Raw genomic sequence first — 7,500 nt, 5'->3', positions numbered from 1 at the left:
AAGAAATTTAAGGATGAGGCAACTTTCCTCGGATCGTGACCTGCGGGTGTACTGTCTGGATCCGCTCTGCGAATAAAATATGTGATTTTCGCCCCAAGTTGTTTCAGTGATAAATTTGAGCCTGATGTTTCTCCCCTGAATAGTTGACCACCCCTGAAGTCCGAACTTCTACGAAGATAGACCTTTAGGCATTCCACTGGACATAGAGATGCATCTTCTTTCAGAGGGCAGATTCTCCAGGGACCCCACCTGTTGGTGGGTAACTCGTTCTTGGCGAGAAACGTAGGATCCGGAAACAGGTTCTGTTCTCCCCCATCCAAGAACTGAACATGACCCTCCTCTCTCGAGAGGGCTACAATTCCACTAACCCTGGCCCCCGACGCGAGTGCAAATAGGAAAATAACTTTTTGGGTCAAATCCTTTAACGCACACTCCTTATTGTTCAACAGTGAAGCTAAATGAAGAACTTTATCTAAAGACCATGAAATGGGCTTTGGAGGTGCTGAAGGTCTGAGCCTAGCACAGGCTTTCGGAATTTTATTAAAAATCTCGTTAGCGAGGTCGACCTGGAAGGCATATAAAATGGGTCTTGTCAAAGCAGATTTACACGTTGAAATTGTGTTAGCTGCTAACCCTTGACCATGGAGGTGGATGAAGAAAGATAAGCAGAAGTCCGTCGAGATCTTTTGCGGATTCTTCGCCTTGACAAAGGCCACCCATTTCCTCCAAGATGACTCATATTGCCTTCTAGTAGATTTGCACTTATATTCCTCTAGGAAGTCTATACTGTCTTTTGAAATCCCGAAACGTTTTCTCACCGCTAGGGAGAGAAAATCATGAGCTGCAGGGTCCGGGTTTTCTGTGATGAAGCGCAGACAGTCGACTTCTGGACTCGCTGGGTCAGAACTGGATCTGGTAATGGTAGAAACTTCAGCCGTAGTTCCAATGCCAGAGGGAACCACACGCTGTTCGGCCACTTGTGAGCCACTATTTGTGCTACTCCCTTGAAAGATCTCAGTTTGTTGAGGACCCTCAACAGAAGGTTGTGCGGAGGGAACAGGTAAATCCTGGACCATCTGTTCCAGTCGAGGGACATCGCGTCCACTGCTTCCGCCAAGGGGTCCTCGTACGGGGACACGTAAAGGGGTAATTTTTTGTTGTCTTTCGTCGCAAAGAGGTCTATCTGCAGTTCTGGGACTTGACTCAAGATGAAGGAGAATGATCCTGCGTCTAGGGACCATTCCGACTCTATCGGTGTGAGCCTGGATAGAGCGTCCGCTATCACATTGCGGACTCCTTGAAGGTGAACTGCCGACAGGTACCACTTCTTCTTTTCCGCCAGTCAAAAGATGGCCAACATCACCTGGTTGAGTGGTGGTGACCTCGATCCTTGTCGATTCGAGCATCTCACAATCACCTCGCTGTCCAGCACCAACCTTATGTGGATCGAGCAACGCAGGGAGACTTTCTTTAAGGTAAGGAGTACTGTCATAGCTTCCAGAAAGTTTATGTGAAATGTCTTGAATAGATTGGACCAAGTCCCTTGGGCCTTCTTCCGATGAGAATGACATCCCCACCCCTCCTTCGAGGCGTCTGTGTGAATAGTCAACGAGGGGGGAGGTGGCTGAAGAAGTACCGACTTCTTTAGTTGCCTGGCTTGGGACCAAGGCCTGAGAATCGTACGTAGACAAAGCGGAACTGGTCTTATCAGATCTCTTCGTGCGTTTGATGCATAACTTCTCCAAACTCCGGTTGCATCCTTTAGCTGTGCTCTTAGCACCGGGTCTGTTACCGAAGCAAACTGGAGAGAACCTAGCACTCTCTCCTGTTCGCGTCTTGATATCCTTTCGGAATCCAGAAGTCTCTTGACTGAACCAGCTATCTCCTTCCTCTTCTTCGCCGGGATGGAGAGTTGGTGTGACACTAGGTCCCAGTGGATTCCCAACCACTGTAACTTTTGAGATGGAGAAAGTCGAGATTTTTTTCTGTTGATCTTGAAGTCTAGATACTCTAGGAACTGGATCACCTGCAGGGAAGCTTGCAAACATTCTGTCTCGGATGCTGCCCACACCAGCCAGTAGTCCAGGTAGGCTACCACCTGGATTCCCTTTAGGCGTAATTGTTTGAGAGCTACGCTCGCAAGCTTCGTGAAGATCCTTGGGGCTATGTTTAGCCCGAATGGCATGGCCCTGAAGGCGTAGAGTCTTCGATGTAGCTTGAACCCTATGTAGGGGGAGAGATGGCGATTGATTGGAACGTGCCAATAGGCGTCTGACAAATCTATGGAGACGGTAAATGCCCTCTCGGGCAGTAAGGTCCTTATGTGTTGCAGTGTTAGCATCTTGAACTTGCAGTTCACTATGAACTTGTTGAGTGGCGACAAGTCCAGAATGACTCCGAGTTTTTCTGAGTCCTTCTTGGGAACACAAAACAGCCTCCCTTGGAATTTGATGGACTTTACCCTTCGGATCACTTTTTTCTCCAACAGTTCTTGAATGTATTCCTCCAGAACGGGGGTGGAGTGTTGGAAAAATCGAGGGCACGGGGGTGGAGTGCTGTACCAGCTCCAACCCAGTCCATTCTTGAGTAGGCTGTGGGCCCAGGGATCGAAGGTCCACCGATCCCGAAAATTCTGAAGTCTCCCTCCTATCGGTATCTTCTCACTTTGACTGCTGTCCTGAGGCCTTGCCTCCCTGACCGCGACCACCCCTGAATCCCCTCCCCCTTGAGGGGAGTCTAGACGAGCCTCTGGCTGCTCCTCTAGGCTTCACTCGAAAGGTAGTTGACTGCCCTTCGAACGCTGGGTTAAATGCCGGAGACTGTGTCGACACGGCTTGGGGTACCCACTGGAACGTGGTCGGGGTTTGTGCCACCATCTGGGGCACTGTAGGCATAGGCAATTGCTGTTGCTGCTGCTGTCTGAATGGCTTGGCTGGCCGAGAGGGTAGCCTAGTCTTCTTAGTCTTCCTCTTTGGTTGGGGACCCTCATCCGGGGAAGACTTTCTCTTGAGAGATAGGCCCCACTTTTGGAGAAGGTTTCTATTCTCCGTGGCGGCCTTATCTACAACCTCCTTGACCGCTTCACTAGGGAAGAGGTCTCTGCCTCAAATGTTGGAGGAGATTAGCTTCCTTGGCTCGTGCCTCACCGCAGCCGAGGTGAACACGAACTCCCTACAAGCCCTCCTAGCTTTGACGAAGCTGTAAAGGTCCTTCGTCACTGTGGCTAGGTGTGTCTTAGCCACTACCATGAACATCTCATGAACCTTTGGGGTCACTTGCTATTGTCTCAAGAGTCGTTTGATGAGACATTGGGGCAGCCAGTCTTTCTTTTGTCTCAAGCTCCCTTCGCAAAAGAAAGTCAGACAGCTGGGGGAGGTTCTCAGCGAACTGACGTCCGGCAATATCAGCCTCCAACTTCCCGACTGAGAAGGTAAGATGGACGTCCTTCCAGTCCTTGTGGTCCATGGGTAGGGCCAAAGACAAAGGTTTACACTCCTTCAAGGAGGGGCATGGCTTACCTGCCTCGACTGCTTTCAGCACAGCCGCAAACCCTTTATGCATAAAGGGGAAGGCTCTAGAAGGAGAGGACACAAAGGAAGGGTGCTTCTTACTCAAAGCAGGTACCTTTGAGTTTGTGAAGCCCCTCTCTTTCATCGAGCATGATAGTAAACCTTGAGCCTTAGCGTGGTCCAAAACTATGACCTCCTTCGGCTCTGTCTCCTCCTTTGAGGCTGGTTCCTTCCTTAGACGGACATAACAGTCCGGATACGACCCCTTGCTGGGCCAGAAATGACGATTTTTCCGGTCATCATAGGCATGTGCTCAGCATACTTCCAAAGGTTAGCATCTGAGCACAAGTGAAGGTCTTTCACGCTGAGATTCTTCTGGGGCCCACGTGATGCTGCAAGTCTCCGCATCTCCAGCTCCATTGCAGCCGCCTTCTCATTATTCTCCCTCTGCATCTGTTGGATCATTCCAACGATGGAGGAAAGGGTCTTTCCCAGCTCTTCTGGGAGAGAGGATGATGTTGAGGGAATAGGTTCAGGGGCCTGAACCGAAGTAGCCGACACCTCGTCGACCTCTTCCTCTTCATTGTCTGGAGGCTGCTCTTCATCCTGGTCTTCTGCCAGAAGGTCATCTTCCAGACGCTCGGACACCTCCCGACATCCTGTCGTCCAATTGGATGTCCTGCAGGGCGTCCGCGACTTCAGCATCCACAGGGATCTGAACTACAGGTATCTCCACTTGAGGCTGGGGAATCACTGCCTCAGCTGACGCCCTGGGGAAAAGGTAAGCCCTCATCTTCTCACTTGGAAGATAGGGCCCAGAGGTGTTCTTCTGAATACCCCTTACCCAGGTACGAAGCTTCTCCCTTGCTGCGTCCCTTGACTCCGCCGTCTTAGGGGAATCAAAAGCCTCAGCAATCAGGTTTGTGCACACGGTATAAACCTGTGGGTCCCAATACCGGAGATCACCTTTGGAGACTGCGCATGCTGCGTGCCTCCTACACAAATCATGTCCGCAGAAGTTCTTGCTGTGGACGTTGTAGGAAACGCTTCCACACTTCGGATGGTCCTCCTGTAAAGAGAAGAAAATTGCATGAGTATCAAGTGAACTATGTATCACTGGATATACATAGCTTAGCATAATTAAACCAGAAAGGAAAGACACACACTTGTGTTTCCCGCACAGTCAATTGCTGCAACCTTCCAGATAATAAAATCGTATGGTTAATCTATCCTAGAGCAACCAATGAATAATTTCCAGAGGAAACAGGTGTAGCTCACACCCAAAAGATGATTTTAAAATGCCGGATAGTAGACAAGAAAGAACTCACTTTCTTTATCTGTAAGGCTACACCAAAGGGCTGTGCAAGATAACACAAAAGTGTTAGAAAAACTCAGTGTTGTAACAAATACTATATTATAGTTTTCTCCCTACAGTATATACTATACTGAAAAATACTGGCTACAGTATAGAAGGTAGTGTGCCGGCCGGCACGTGTCGGCCGGCACACATCTTAACTAGTTCTAAAGTATACTACTTAAGAGCTATAAGGCGGCAGAACGCTGGTTCAAATGCAAGATAGCACCCGGCTGCCGGCCACCAATCGTAGCGACCAGCAGACAATGGTGTGATAAATAGCCGGCCGGCAAAGGTATACAACCAATGCCGGCCGGCAGCAAAAGAATCAGAGAACTCCGACTGCCCGGCTGCCGGCCACTCAGGCCGGCAGCCGGCTAGGGTACAACACTAGAAGAAAACAGAATGGATGCCGGGATAAGAGACTGTACTACCTCATAACCCGGCAACCCGAAAGAGTGCACATAAGGAAGGGGAGAATATAACTTCAAGCTTCCTGACCAATGCCATCTGGCTCTACAGACAAACATGGATGAGAGACCAAGGGAGGTCCGGGCAGCACTCAAAGAAGAAGACCCTTGCCGGCCGGCACGCACTGCCGGCCAGCAAAGGACTAAGTCAACCCCACATCCTAACCTAGGCTAGGTACAGATGTAGAATGACGGGCAGGAATGCAATGGCTAGGCCATTACAAAGGAAAGATGGGGAAAGGGAGAAGAGGGTCCTGCCAACCTTGCTCTAGTAATGAATCACCCGCAGCCAAGAAAACTCATCTTAGCCTAGGGGAGATCCGAGGAGGGAGGCCAGCAATACTTGCCAACTCCCACGGAACCAAAGCAAGGAAGGCGTTGCTATTCATAGAAGAAGGATCTTATAGTCCACACCGAGAACAGCAACACTGGACTAGTCTGCTAGATCACAAGAAGAAGTAATCATCTCGTACAGAAACCTTCGAAAGTGAACTAAGGAGGCTAAGCCTCCTATGTCTGTTGTCAGTCTAACAAGGGAATCTCAGCCACAAGCTAGACATAAACAGACTCAGACTAAGAACTCTGATGTCCCGCCCCCTCCCTGAAGCCAGACTTACTGGAAACAGGAAGGAACAGAAACACCCTAATATAGTTGTATCGAAAGTCAATTCAGATAAATCACTAGGATTAAGCCCAAGGCTTAAACAGAGGGAAAGGGATTGCACCCCTTCTCCGAAGAGAAGAGAGCAACCGGGGAGTGTGAGATAGTATACTAAGGCCCCATAGACAACTAGCCTTGGCGCCAAGAGAATCGATTACCTAAATCACCGAAACTCACTCGTATACTATCTTGGAAGAAAATCAACAAAATCTTAAATGTATAAAACTGCCTAAAGCTTCACTAAAATTTTAAAACACTCGGAAATCTGAATATCATGCAGGAAAGTACTAGGGCCAAACGACTAGGCTACAAGGTCTAGCGTGGGCCAGAATCGGCAAATCCTTCACCAAAACAAAATACTAAAAAGAATTCCTATGTAACGCTAAACAGCTAAAATTATTAAAGCGAAAAAGCCGGGAACGTCGCTCTGGCTAACTAAATGACTCATACCCAGTGAGCGACAGCATCCAGGACGCCTCCGGTAGGCAACAGCTCTTGTAACAACGATATCACTATCAATCACTTTTAAAATTACCAAGAGCTTACATTTATACATAAAAGAAATAATACTCAACTTATCAGAAGCAGAAGAAGTTGGAGAAAGCATAATGAGTTGATTAAATCCAAGAATTGCGAGAAACACAGGGAAAAAACACCGAGTTGTTGAACTACGCAAAAAGGAATACAGATGGCACCGTGAGCGGCGCAATGCACGCTTACGAAACGGGAGAGGAGAGATACTTTGCGAGCGGCTCTCCTTTTTCTTTCTCGTTTTTGTTTTCTTGCCAATTGACCCCTTCGAAGTGTTAACTCTGTTCGGGGTGCAGATTGCCATGTGGCGTGTCAAGAATACGTCCTCTGATATTTCGCGATATCCCTGGTTCTTTTATTAGGGATATTCGCTCCAGGAGTTAGAATTCTGGGTACCTTAAGGTAAATTCTCTGGGAATATCGCCGTAGTTATATATACCCAAGGAAGCTACCCTTTAGGAACTTCCATCAGGACGACATGGCTTGAGCCCAAAAATATATATATATATATATATATATATATATATATATATATATATATATATATATATATATATATATATATATATATATATATATACATATATATATATATATATACATATATATATATATATATATATATATATATATATATATATATATATATATATATATATATATATGTACACACACACACATATATATATATATATACATATATATATATATATATATATATATATATATATATATATATATATATATACATTGAAAATTATGTTTTCCCTTAAACAATATGAAACTATGTTATTTAGATCCTGAGTGAATTTTGCTTTCTTTTGAAAGGTGTGTATTAAACTTAACCAGTATTGAGTATTTGTTTCTAACTACACCCAAATGTAAAAAGATATATGTCAAAGAAGAACATGGAAGCAACTAACGCTCATTTATTCATTTCCTCTTAAGAAAAATACACATTGTGAAAAGGAGATA

The sequence above is a fragment of the Palaemon carinicauda genome, chromosome 9 (assembly GCF_036898095.1).
Source record: "Palaemon carinicauda isolate YSFRI2023 chromosome 9, ASM3689809v2, whole genome shotgun sequence".
NCBI lineage: Eukaryota > Metazoa > Arthropoda > Malacostraca > Decapoda > Palaemonidae > Palaemon > Palaemon carinicauda.
Note: the sequence above shows the minus strand (reverse complement) of the source record.